The sequence below is a fragment of the Chrysemys picta genome, chromosome 4 (genome assembly GCF_011386835.1).
Source record: "Chrysemys picta bellii isolate R12L10 chromosome 4, ASM1138683v2, whole genome shotgun sequence".
NCBI classification, from domain to species: Eukaryota; Metazoa; Chordata; order Testudines; family Emydidae; genus Chrysemys; species Chrysemys picta.
Genome location: NC_088794.1, coordinates 61,884,868 through 61,898,553, shown reverse-complemented (window position 1 = coordinate 61,898,553; position 13,686 = coordinate 61,884,868).

Genomic DNA, 13,686 nt, shown 5'->3' with positions numbered 1-13,686 from the left:
GATTCTATAAGTAAAATTTAATGTCTTGCTTTTTACTATGTGGCTAGTAACTAATCACAGCCATCACCAAACGCTACAGGAAAACTAAGTGTGTTCTCCTCTTTTCCAGGTTGGTATAAATTATCAGCCCCCAATCGTTGTTCCTGGCGGTGATCTAGCCAAAGTTCAGCGTGCAGTCTGCATGCTCAGCATGCTCAATCTGTTCCTTGATCCAGACTCTGCTATCCCTCTATGAAAGTGAGTCCAGCACCTTAGCACCCAGGGACCTTCTCCCACCCACCCTAAACACATCCTTTCTCTGAGCTCCAACCTTGTGGGCACTCTGGCGAGCTTAATTCACCTGTTCAGGGACATGTGATATGTGCTTGAACTAACATACTTTGCAAAGGATCCAAAACCACTCACTTGGCTTTCAGTAGCCCCAGAGATGTACAGATCTAGACAAAACAAAGCACCTGTATACATCTCCCTACCTCAGTTTCCTCACCACTCATGTATTCTTTGGGCTTCATTTTAAGTAATCCAAGATCTTCTCTTCCCTTCCTTCCCATCTTGCTCATGGCTTCTGCAAAATATGGAGTCTCCTCTTCCTTGAGTACTCAGCTTTCTGCTTCTGGTCTCTTCTCCCTCTCTAAAATGGCTCCAATCCCCTTTGACAGAAGTTCACTTCAAAAATGAACTTGTCTTGGGTGGTGTCCAAGGAGGCTTCTGTGAACCTTGACATTTCAGTCCTGTATGGAAGTAAAATAACAAGGAAGACAAGCCCCACGTTCAGAATGGCAGATGCAGTCTGACATACACAGGCATGTCTACCCTGCAATTAAAAATGTGGGGCTGGCCTGTACTAGCTGTTGCAGGCTGTCAAGGCTCATGCTAAGGGGCTGATCAACTGAAGTGTAGATGTTTGGACTTGGGATCCTGGGCCCTGTGAGGGGGGGAGTGTCCCAGAGCTTGGGCTGCAGCCTGAGCCTGAATAGCTGCACCACAATTAAAAGCTCCTCAGCCCAAGTCAGTTGGCATGGGCCAGCTGTGGATGTCTAACTGCAGTATAGACACACACAATACAGTGCTTAATTTGTGCTAGGGCTGATCCCTGATCCCTTTGGGCTTGGCAGTTCATAGCCTGGCATCTCTGGGCTTGCCATGTCAGTTATGAAACTAAAAAAATTGCTTCAGCTCTAGTACCTCTTTCATTATAAATTAAGACCTGCCCTATTCAAAACATTCATAAGGTGTACGTAGACTGATTTCTCAAATTGTCACACGGCAAGGACATTTGAGCCCTATTCCTGGATCTAGGCATAATGCTGCCTTCCACTGGTGTAATTTAGCATATATCTACTCTGCAGGTGAAAATAGGTGTGTAGTAGGGGGAGATCTATATGTGCTAGCTTTAACGAGTAAATAGTAGTGTAGACCTGGAAGCACAGACATCAGCATAGGCTAGCAGCCATAGTACATACCCAGGGTCCCTAGCAGGCTTGAACTCCAGCACCTCGCTTGTGCTGTCACATCTAAAACACTAGCAGGGGAGAGAGGCCCAGCAAGGGGCTGCAGCTGCACAAGGAGCCTGCCATCTGCTTTGCTGGGGAACTGCCTATAGCCGGTATTGCCTCACTGTTTGGTTGGGGCATTCAGGAAGGAGATATGGCTAAGGATATGTTGAAACAGTGTCTCTTTCCTATGTTAGGCAGCCCCTCTCAGCTGGGTTCCTGTGATGCTCAGATTGCAGTTAAGAGTTGTTCTCCGCTTTTAGGACGTTGGCAGGGGAAACACTCTCAATCTGTCCTGTATTTGATTTCCACCCCTGAGATGTGTAGTGGTTCTTGGGGGTCTGGGAAGAGTGATTTGCCCCACGGCAAGGGTGAATCTAGCTTTGACCTAGATCAAATCCTTTCCTGTTATCACTTCCACCTGGGTACAGGCCCCTCTCCGGGGGAGCAGGGGGTGCCTGACCAGACATTCAGTTACCCTGGGCAGGGGACTCCCCCACTCTTCTCCTTTGATCCTTGAAACAAAATCACAATAACCCTAACTTCAATTGAATCCTTTTCTGACTGGTGCCTTGGCCTGAACTACAACCAATCACTTCCCTGGACAAGAGATCTATATAAAGCTCATTCTCCCGTGATCCAAGGAAGCCTCTGTCATGGGTTCCCCAGAGGGTGCTGCCTGGGGTACTACTGAGCCCTCCCTGACCCGTCAGCCTCGGCTCCCTCTCACACTGTACTGCTGTGACAAGCTGCAGAGCCCTCCCGCCTGCACTTTCACCAGCATACATACAGGTAGAGGCACACCCAGCTGCAGTTACAAGCAGGCTCTCTGACCAGCCCCTGCATGGGAAGGCTACTCCCAGCTCCTCAGGCGCACACCCTCTGTGGAGTATAAACCCAGAATTAAACTATCTTGTGCTGCACAGGGAAATGTACAGTGTAAGCTCATAAAATTTGCCCCCACCCTCAATGTGAAGAGGAATATGCAACAGCCTTTTGCCCCTGAATTATGATTCCCACATACTTCACTCCAACTCACTGGTTTATATAAAGCAAAAACAAGTTTATTAACTACAAAAGATAGATTTTAAGTGATTATAAGTAATGGCAAACAGATCAAAGCAAATTTACCTAGTAAAGAAACAAAAATGCAAACTGAGCTTAATTTACTAGATAGGGAGGGTATGAATTAGAAAATTCTCAACCTGAGTGATAAACAGGCTGGCAGATTCTTAAGGCTTTGCTTTGCAGCTTGGGTTTCTCAGGTTTTCATGTACAGTCTAGAAATCCCTTTAGCCTGGGATCATCACCTTCCCCCAGTTCAGTCTTTGCTCCTCAGGTGTTTCCAGATGCGTTGTTGGGAGAGTGAGGTACCATCATGATGTAATTTCCCCCTTTTATATCTTCCTCCCACTTGCTGGAAAGCTCTTTTATTGTGACCTGGGTCAAACAGTTCCCACTGTGTAGTTCTATCTCTTTGAGAGGTTTCTATTGTACACAGTTCCTGGGTAATCCTTGTGCTTGTGTGCATTTCCTTAATAAGCCGTTAGCATTGTTTGGCCTTTTTACTGTTGTACCTGAAAGGCTGCTGTGGGTTTTTTCAACCTCACAACATGTTTCAGTAACGCATACCTAGTCAAACTTCATAATTTCACATACATTGATAGCACATACAATCCAACGAGCTATTGTCTAGCTGATCAAGACTTTTAGAATCATACCTCACAAGGCATACTTTGTGCAAAACATATTCTAATTATATGACAATTGTGAATAAGGGGATGCCAGGGTGTGTCAGCCTCCACAGTGGGGTAAACCCTGAGATGGTTGTACCTGGCTATGGGACTGGCATGGTATGCCTGGTTCAACAAGGGCTCTCTGCTATATCATGCAAATAAATCAGGATTCTGTAAAGTTCCTTCTGTACAGGAAATGTGCCCAAATCGAATAGAGTAACATCATAGTATTTCATGCTTTACTTGTAGTTAGAATTATTGGCATTGTTCCTATTGCCCCAAAACCTGAATTGAATGTTTAGTTGAGGCAGTTCTACTCAACTAGCAAATAGCAATTGCAATTTGGTCTGGAGTGAGAAATTATTAATATTGATTTGAGTTTTAACAAGATTGACTCATCTGCAGGGATTCAGCTTTGCTCTGGGTATAATATTAAGTGCTAGAGAGGAACCTGATTAGGCTGGCAAAGATGGACTTGCCCCTTCCTACGCTCCTGGAGGCGAGGTGGTAGTGCTGTATGCTAAAAGCACAAGAGATGGACTTCACTGAGCCAGCCTATTCCGTGACTGTCATCAGATTGACCATCTGACTCGAATCTTCTTTGAAGTATTTAAAAGGACAAATGGAAGCTGCTTTGGTCCCCGATAGCCACAATGAAATGGACGGATGCTTCCATTTTGTCACATGTAGGAGTTCTTTCTCCCCTGATTTCAGGCCTTATCACCCATGGCCTTTTTTGCAGAAATTCAAATTACTAATCTACAGAGGAACATGCTAAATTAAAGGCCATTAATATCTGCACTGACCCTCTCTGATCACAATCACATCCACTGTATGTCATGGCTACATTTACCAAACCAAACCCATTTTCATTTTGCAAGTAAAATTCACATGGGCCTAGGGTTCACCACAGCCAGCTAACATGTTAAATATAATGCACCCTCTCTACATCCTGGATTTTAAAATGTGTTCATTAAAATATTTGCTCACCTTTTAAAAATACACCTTTGATATCCAAAGGATGTACTGTAAATGTGAAGGGATTTTTCAAATCATGCTAGCTAACTTTTTCTTAAAAAGCACTCTTTCTTCTTTGAAGGCTTGCACGTGTCCATTCTGATTTAGATGTGCAAGCACCCCAAGCACAGCTGTCGGAGATATTCCCCCAGTGGTATCCGTTGGCTTGGCACTGGCGTCCCTGGGGCCGCGTGCTCATAGCGCCGGTATAAGGGGCCCCTGACGAGCCCGTGCTCCTCAGTTCCTTCTTACCACCTGTGTGGCTGTTGGAAGTTCCCCTCTTTGCCTTGAGCAAAGTGTTTTAGGGGGTTCTACTGTTTTTTCATTGTCAATAGTTAGATTTTCATAGTTTAGTAAGTTCAGTAGTTTTAAATAGTCATAGTATAGGACTGGGACACCTCACTTGAGTTGTCTCAAGTGATTGGGAGAAGGTCATAGGAAAGAATGCTGCAACATCTGCCAAGAATTTAAGCCCCGCACGCAGAAGGACAGAGCAGCAAGGCTGAAAGTCCTACTTATGGAGGCGGCGCTGAGACCCGCCTCAGCGCCAAGATTGGACTCGACGTCGAGTACTTTGGTGTCGGTGCAAAGTGCTCCGCCGGTGGCTAAGACCTCTCGGCATCAGTCCTCACCGGTACTGAAGAAGAAACACCGAGATCACCGGGAGAAGACTCCCTCTCTGGCACCGAAGGGAGACAAGCGAGCAGATAGGGATAGAGCGAGACCCGTGCCGGACCTCTCTCCCTCCCTGGCATCGTGGCAAGCACTGAAAGAGGCATAGAATCATAGAATATCAGGGTTGGAAGGGACCTCAGGAGATCATCTAGTCCAACCCCCTGCTCAAAGCAGGACCAATTCCCAACTAAATCATCCCAGCCAGGGCTTTGTCAAGCCGGGCCTTAAAAACCTCCAAGGAAAGAGATTCCACCACCTCCCTAGGTAAAGCAGTCCAGTGCTTCACCACCCTCCTAGTGAAATAGTGTTTCCTAATATCCAACCTAGACCTCCCACACTGCAGCTTGAGACCATTGCTCCTTGTTCTGTCATCTGCCACTACTGAGGGCTGCCGAGCTCCATCCTCTTTGGAACCCCCCCCTCAGGTAGTTGAAAGCAGCTATCAAATCCCCCCTCATTCTTCTCTTCTGCAGACTAAATAAGCCCAGTTACCCCAGCCTCTCCTCATAAGTCATGTGCTCCAGACCCCTAATCATTTTTGGTGCCCTCCGCTGGACTCTTTCCAATATTTCCACATCCTTCTTGTAGTGTGGGGCCCAAAACTGGATACAGTACTCCAGATGAGGCCTCGCCAATGTCGAATAAAGGGGAATGATCACGTCCCTCAGTCTGCTGGCAATGCCCCTACTTATACAGCCCAAAATGCCATTAGCCTTCTTCGCAACAAGAGCACACTGTTGACTCATATCCAGCTTCTCGTCCACTGTGACCCCTAGGTCCTTTTCTGCAGAACTGCTACCTAGCCATTCGGTCCCTAGTCTGTAGCAGTGCATAGGATTCTTCCGTCCTAAGTGCAGGACTCTGCACTTGTCCTTGTTGAACCTCATCAGGTTTTTTTTTTTGGCCCAATCCTCTAATTTGTCTAGGTCCCTCTGTATCTGATCCTGACCCTCCAGCGTATCTACCATGCCTCCCAGTTTAGGGTCATCTGCAAACTTGCTGAGAGTGCAGTCCACACCATCCTCCAGATCATTAATAAGGATATTAAACAAAACTGGCCCCAGGACCGACCCTTGGGGCACTCCGCTTGAAACCGGCTGCCAACTAGACATGGAGCATTGATCACTACCTGCTGAGCCCGACGATCTAGCCAGTTTTCTATCCACCTTACAGTCCATTCATCCAGCCCATACTACTTTAACTTGGCGGCAAGAATACTGTGGGAGACTGTATCAAAAGCTTTGCTAAAGTCAAGGAATAACACATCCACTGCTTTCCCCTCATCCACAGAGCCAGTTATCTCATCATAGAAGACAATTAGGTTAGTCAGGCACGACTTCCCCTTGGTGAATCCATGCTGACTGTTCCTGATCACTTTCCTCTCCTCTAAGTGTTTCATAATTGATTCCTTGAGGACCTGCTCCATGATTTTTCCAGGGACTGAGGTGAGGCTGACTGGCCTGTAGTTCCCCGGATCCTCCTTCTTCCCTTTTTTTAAAGATGGGCACTACATTAGCCTTTTTCCAGTCATCCGGGACCTCCCCCGATCGCCATGAGTTTTCAAAGATGATGGCCAATGGCTCCGCAATCACATCCGCGAACTCCTTTAGCACCCTCGGATGCAGCGCATCCGGCCCCATGGATTTGTGCTCATCCAGTTTTTCTAAATAGTCCCGAACCACTTCTTTCTCCACGGAGGTCTGGTCACCTCCTCCCCATACTGTGCTGCCCAGTCCAGCAGTCTGGGAGCTGACCTTTGTTTGTGAAGACTGAGGCAAAAAAAGCATTGAGTACATTAGCTTTTTCCACATCCTCTGTCACTAGGTTGCCTCCCTCATTCAGTAAGGGGCCCACACTTTCATAGACTTTCTTCTTGTTGCTAACATACCTGAAGAAACCCTTCTTGTTACTTTTAACATCTCTTTCCTGCTGCAACTCCAAGTACAATTTGGCCTTCCTGATTTCACTCTTGCATGCCTGAGCGATATTTTTATACTCCTCCCTGGTCATTTGTCCAATCTTCCACTTCTTGTAAGCTTCTTTTTTGCGTTTAAGGTCAGCAAGGATTTCACTGTTAAGCCAAGCTGGTCGCCTGCCATATTTACTGTTCTTTCTACACGTCGGGATGGTTTGTTCCTGCAACCGCAATAAGGATTCTGGACCCCTTTGCCCTTCCTGTTATTCTCCCAGGGGATCCTGCCCATCTGTTCCCTGAGGGAGTCAAAGTCTGCTTTTCTGAAGTTCAGGGTCCGTATTCTGCTGCTCTCTTTTCTTCCTTGTGTCAGGATCCTGAACTCGACCATCTCATGGTCACTGCCTCCCAGGTTCCCATCCACTTTTGCTTCCCCTACTAATTCTTCCCTGTTTGTGAGCAGCAGGTCAAGAAAAGCTCTGCCCCTAGTTGGTTCCTCCAGCACTTGCACCAGGAAATTGTCCCCTACACTTTCCAAAAACTTCCTGGATTTTCTGTGCACCGCTGTATTGCTCTCCCAGCAGATATCAGGGTGATTAAAGTCTCCCATGAGTACCAAGACCTGCGATCTAGCAACTTCTGTTAGTTGCCGGAAGAAAGCCTCGTCCACCTCATCCCTCTGGTCTGGTGGTCTATAGCAGACTCTGAGATTGGAGCAGGTGCCACAGCCCCCAGTAGCGCTCGACTGACCAGCTGGTTGGCACCAGGTGGACCAATTTGCGGTGCCTTCAACCCCCGAAAAGACAGTTACCTGTTCCGTAACTGGCGTTCTTCGAGATATGTTGCTCAGGTTTATTCCACTATAGGTGTGCGTGCTCACCACGTGCACCGGTGCCGGAAGTTTTTCCCTTAGCAGTAACCGTACTGGGGGAGCACCGCTGCGACCCCTGGAGTGGCGCCTGTATATCACGCCATAAAGGGGGCTGCGTGCTCCCCCCACAGTTCCTTCTTGCCAGACAACTCCGACAGAGGGGAAGAAGGGCGGGATGTGGAATACACCTGAGCAACACATCTCGAAGAATGCCAGTTACGGAACAGGTAACTGTCCTTTCTTCTTCGAGTGATTGCTCATGTGTATTCCACTATAGGTGACTCCAAGCTATACCTGACAGAGGCGGGTAGGAGTTTTAAGTCTGAAGTTTCAAGGGTTACCCGGGCGGAGTACCGCCCTACCAAACCCAGCGTCATCCCGCGTTTGGGAGACGATCGCATAGCGCGAGGAGAAGGTGTGGACAGAGGACCACGTAGCAGCCCTACATATGTCCTGAATAGGGACGTGAGCCACATAGGCCGCTGACGAGGCCTGAGCTCTCGTCGAATGGGCCTTCACTATAGGAGACGGGGGAACCCTTGCCAGGTCGTAACAGGTGCGAATGCACGAGGTGATCCAGCGGGAGATCTGCTGGGTAGAGACCGGATGCCCCCTCATGCGCTTGGCCGATGCAATAAACAGCTGGGGGGACTTCCTAAATGGCTTGGTTCTGTCTAGGTAGAAGGCCAGCGCTCTGCGGACATCTAACATGTGCAGGCGGCGTTCCTCATTGGAGGAATGGGGCTTAGGGCAGAGGACCGGGAGGAAGATATCCTGATCCATGTGAAAAGCCGAGACTACCTTCGGCAAAAAGGTGGGGTAAGGGCGCAGCTGAACCTTGTCCTTATGGAAGACCGTATACGGTGGTTCAGAGGTCAAGGCCCTAAGCTCCGAGACCTGGCGGGCTGAGGTGATAACCACTAAGAACGCCACTTTCCACGATAAGTGAGACCACGAACACTTGGCTAAAGGCTCGATAGGAGGCCTTGTGAGGCGGGAGAGCACTAAGTTCAGGTCCCATGGCGGGACCGGGGGCTCTGGTGTAAGGGAATGCCCGATCCAACCCTCTTAGAAACCTGGACCTCATGTAATGTGAAAACACCGAGTGGCCCTGCACTGGGGGTTGGAAAGCCGAAATGGCCGCCAGGTGCACCCTGATCGAGGAGGGTGCCAGCCCTAGGGTCCTAAGGGACAGGAGGTAATCGAGGATGAGCTGGATAGATGCGGAAGAGGGAGAGGAACCCCTATCCCTCGCCCACATGGAGAACCGATACCATTTGGCCAGGTAGGTTCGACGTGTGGAGGGTTTCCTACTCTCCAGCAGGACCTGTCTGACAGCCTGAGAACACCTTCCTTCCTCCTCATTCAACCATGGAGCAGCCACGCTGTCAAGTGGAGCGCAGCCAGGCTGGGGTGGAGGAGACTACCTTCCTCTTGGGAGAGGAGGTCCGGGTGGAGCAGCAGCCTGCATGGGGGGGCCACTAAGAGTTGCAGTAGGGTCCCGTACCAATGTTGATGGCTCCAGTCCGGGGCTATGAGTATAACCTGCACCCCGTCGGACTTCACCTTCTGTAGGACCCTGCCTATCGGGGGAAGGCCGGGAAGGCGTAAAACAGGGGCTCCGACCATGGGAGCAGGAACGTGTCTGATATTGCACTGTCTCCCTCTCCCGCCCTGGAGCAGAATCGGGGACACAGGCAATTCTGGGCGGTGGTGAACAGGTCTACCTGGGGAGTACCCCACTGTAGGAAGAGCCCCCTGGCCACCTCCCTGTGCAGGGACCACTTTTGTTGTTGTGAGAACACCCTTTGCTCTTGCCGGGCAGGTGGAATGCTTGGAGGAAGATGTCCTGGGCTATACGGAACTCCCACAGGAGCTGGGCTTCCTGGCATAAGGCCCAGGAATGCATGCCCCCTTGCCTGTTGACATAATACATTGCGGTTGTATTGTCTGTGAGGACTCTGACCACCTTCCCCGTTATGTGCTGGCGGAAGGCCATGCACGCCAGGCGCACGGCCCTGAGTTCCCTGACATTTATGGGTCAGTTCCTTGGGTGACCACATACCCTGGGTCCTGAAGCCCCCCACATGGGCTCCCCATCCCAGGCATCGGACACCAGGTCTAGTGAGGGAGGGGGCTCTCCGAAGGGAATACCCCGAAGCATGTTGCTTGGGAGGGACCACTATTGCAGGTCTGCCACCACCATTGGTGGCACCGTGATGACCTTGTCCAGGCCGTCCCTGGCCTGGGAGTAACGGAAGGCCAGCCAGAGCTGAAGGGGCCTCATCCTGAGCCTGGCATGTCGCACCCAGAGGTGCATGCTGCCATATGGCTAGGATTTGAAGGCAGACTCGTGCCGTAGTTACCGGAAAGGCGATGAGCGCTTTGAGCGTCTCGAATCTGTCCCGTGGGAGGGAGGCCATGGCCACCCGAGAATCTAACAGCACTCCTATGAAGTTTATGCGCTGAACCGGGAGTAACGTGGATTTCTCCTCATTTACCACGAGACCTAGAGCTGCGCAGGTGTTTAGCAGGAAGTCCATCTGCACCTGAGACCGAGACTTGCCCTTGAGTAGCCATCGAGGTAGGAGAAGATCTGCAGCCCTTTCCTCCTGAGATGGGCCGCCACCACCGACATACACTTAATGAAAACCCTGGAGGCAGTAGAAAGGCCAAAGGGGAGGACCGTAAACTGGTAGTGATCCTGACCCACCAGGAAACGGAGGACGCGCCTGTGACCCTCGAAAATGTGGATGTGAAAGTACGCATCCTGGAGGTCCAGAGCTGTAAACCAATCCCCCGGGTCTAGGGATGGAATGATCGAGGCCAGGGACACCATGCGGAATTTGCAACGAACCAGGAACTGGTTGAGAGTCCGCAGGTCGAGGATGGGCCAGAGCCCGCCTTTCGCCTTCAGGATGAGGAAATACCTGGAGTAGAACCCCTTGCCCCAGAATTCCCGAGGTACCCGGTCCACAGCTCCCAGGGAGAGGAGGCGTGCTACCTCCCGGCCTAGAAGGAGGGCATGCTCCTTTTTCCCTGGCTGGCTCCCAGGATGGAGGATGGTGGGGAGGGAGTGAAACAAACTGCAACCTGTACCCTTGGGAGATGGTGCTTCGGACCCATCGGTCCGATGTTCTATGGGACCATTGCAGTCGGAAGGCAGATAAACGGTTGGCAAAACTCAATTTTATTAACTGGGGGGGGGGTTCCCTGGCAACAGGCCCGGTGACCCCCCGCAATGAGTCAAAAACGCTGCTTCCCTGGCCTCTTGGCCTTCGAGGGGCCAGGTTGTGGGGCCGAACGGGATTGGCGTTGGGATCGGCGTCTCTGCTCCCTCTGCCTTTTAGGTGGGGGCTTGTTTCTGCCCCAAGCCGGAGGAGCGGAGGTTTGAGGCCTGGGTTTGTCCTTGGCGGGTGGGACATGCAGGCCTAGCATCTGCAAGGTGGTGTGGGAGTCCTTCATTCCATGCAGACGCATGTCCATTTGGTCCGCAAACAGGGCCCTCCCATCGAATGGCAGGTCCTGCATGATGGCCTGGGACTCCACGGACAGCCCCGAGAGTGAGAGCCACGACGCTCTCCACATGGAGATGGCCGAAGCCATTGAACAGGCCGCTGTGTCCGCCGCATCAGAAGCCGCGTGGAGTGCTTCTTTGGCTGCCCCCGCACCCTCATCGACCAAGGCCTGGAACTCCTGTCCTTGTCCTGAAGGAGGGGTTCAAACTTTGGGAGGGACCCCCACAGATTAAAATCATAACGGCTCAGTAGCGCCTGGTGGTTGGCCACTCAGCTGGAAACTCGCCGAGGAATAAACCTTTTTTCCAAAGGTATCAAGTCTCCGAGCGTCCTTGTCCTTGGGTACGGGCGTGGGCTGGCCATGCCACTCATGGTGATGAACAGACTCTACCACCAGAGAGTTCGGAGCCTGGTGGGTATAGAGGTATTCGTGCCTCCTTGCGGGCACAAAATACTTCCTCTCGGCCTTCTTAGAAATGGGCCCCAGAGAGGCTGGGGTCTGCCAAAGGCCAATGGAAATATTGGCCACCCCCTGGTGCAGCGGGAGGGCCACACGGCCCGGTGCCGAAGAGGTCAGGACATTGAATAAAGTGTCCGAGGGCTCCTCCATCTCCTCGGCCAGGAGCTGGAGGTTTGACGCCACCCTTCTAAGAAGCTCCTGATCTTAAAGTCCTCCTGAGAGACGGGAGGTGGCACCGCAATGGACTCGTCCGGTGCTGAAGAGGCAGCTGGCACGGTGCCTTCAATGTCCGGCGGCACCGGCGGCTCAAGCTCCGCACCCGGGGTCGGTGCCGGGGGGTCGGTGCCCACTGGCACCATTGTCCTTGCCAGGGAACCCTCTGCCACTGAGATGCGTGGGGGCCCGGCAGAGCCACTTGCTCCTGCGGTGTGGAGCGGCCTGGAGAGGGGCGGCTGGGCGCCGACGCCAAGGTCCTGGACGACTGCACGATGCTATACGATCGACTGGAATGGTCTCTGTCATGATGTCGCCTGCCCCGAGATTTCGACCTCGACGATGAGGACAGGTAAATCTCCGAGGTGCTGTCTCTCGACTCCCTTCGGCAACCGTGGCTACGATGCCTCGGTGCCGGAGACTCCCGGGACACACTCCGAGCACAGCTCTATCGCGGCGGGTGCTAGAGTAAGAATGCTGGTGCCAGCAGCGCCGAGACCTGTCCCTCTCTCTGTCTTGAAGAGGAGGGGCGTCGCCTCTTGTCTTGGCATCTATGGTCCCTGCGACCGGATGCGTTAGAGTCATGCCCAGAAGACCCGGCCCGTGGGGTGGAAGTGTGACCCGGGCTTCGGGCCGGCCCTTCAACCCGGGAAGGCACCTCGATCTCCAATACGTCCGGGGAGGACTGATGTGCGCCCAAGGGCGGCTTTCCTCGGGACCGGGGCCCCACTGAGGTGGCGCTCCCGACACCGGAAGGGCTAGGATGTCGCGCGTAGCCTGGGCTGCCTCTGGCGTCGAAGGCATCCGCACTTCGGGAGAGGCTCGTGCGGATGGGACTGGACTGCTCTGCTCAGCCCGAGTCGGAGGTCTAGGTCCCGACGGGGATCATGGGCTGCCCAACTTGGGTTTGGCCTCACCCCTCTCCTTCTCTCGGCGCCGCTGAGTCTTTCCCATCTTCTTAGCCGGGGAGCGGTGCCGACTCGTAGATGGTGCCTCACTACGCACCAAAGATGCGGTGCTTGGCGTGGGGTCAGGTTGACGCGCCGGGGCCAGTGCCGACTCCATCAGAAGTGCCCGGAGTCGGATCTCACGCTCTTGCTTCGTCCGGGGCTTGAAAGAGCGGCAAATTTTGCAACGCTCACTAACGTGAGCCTCGTCCAGACAGCGAAGACACTGGGAGTGAGGATCGCTTCTGGGCATAGGATTGCGACAAGAGTTGTACGACTTGAAGCCTGGGCCACGGGGCATGCCCCGAGCCAGGCTAAGAACTAGAGAAAGTGTTCACATGTGAACTGGACACTACTAAGGTTATAAGCACTGCAGGCAAGGCTGGAGTAGAAGTTCTGACTTCCTTCACTGGCGGCAAGAAGGAACTGAGGGTGGGGGGAGCACGCAGCCCCCTTTATGGAACTATATACAGGCACCACTCCAGTGGTCGCAGCGGTGCTCCCCCAGTATGGGTACTGCTAAGGGAAAAACTTCCGGCACCGGTGCACGTGGCGAGCACGCACACCTATAGTGGAATACACATGAGCAATCACTCGAAGAAGAAGCCTACGTGGCCGCCAAGGATCTGATGACTTTATCAGTATTGAGCCCCGCTGGGAGACAGGACATGGCACCAGAGCCGCACTGAGGCATTGACCATTTTTCAGCCGGTTTCAAGACCAACCTCCTACATGCCTTGCCAGAGATGTCTCCACAGCACCAATCTCCAGCACCGGGAGGATCTGTCCCGCCGTGGTCACCATGATCCTCCATCTCCGCATTGCCATCTTCATCAAGTTTGGA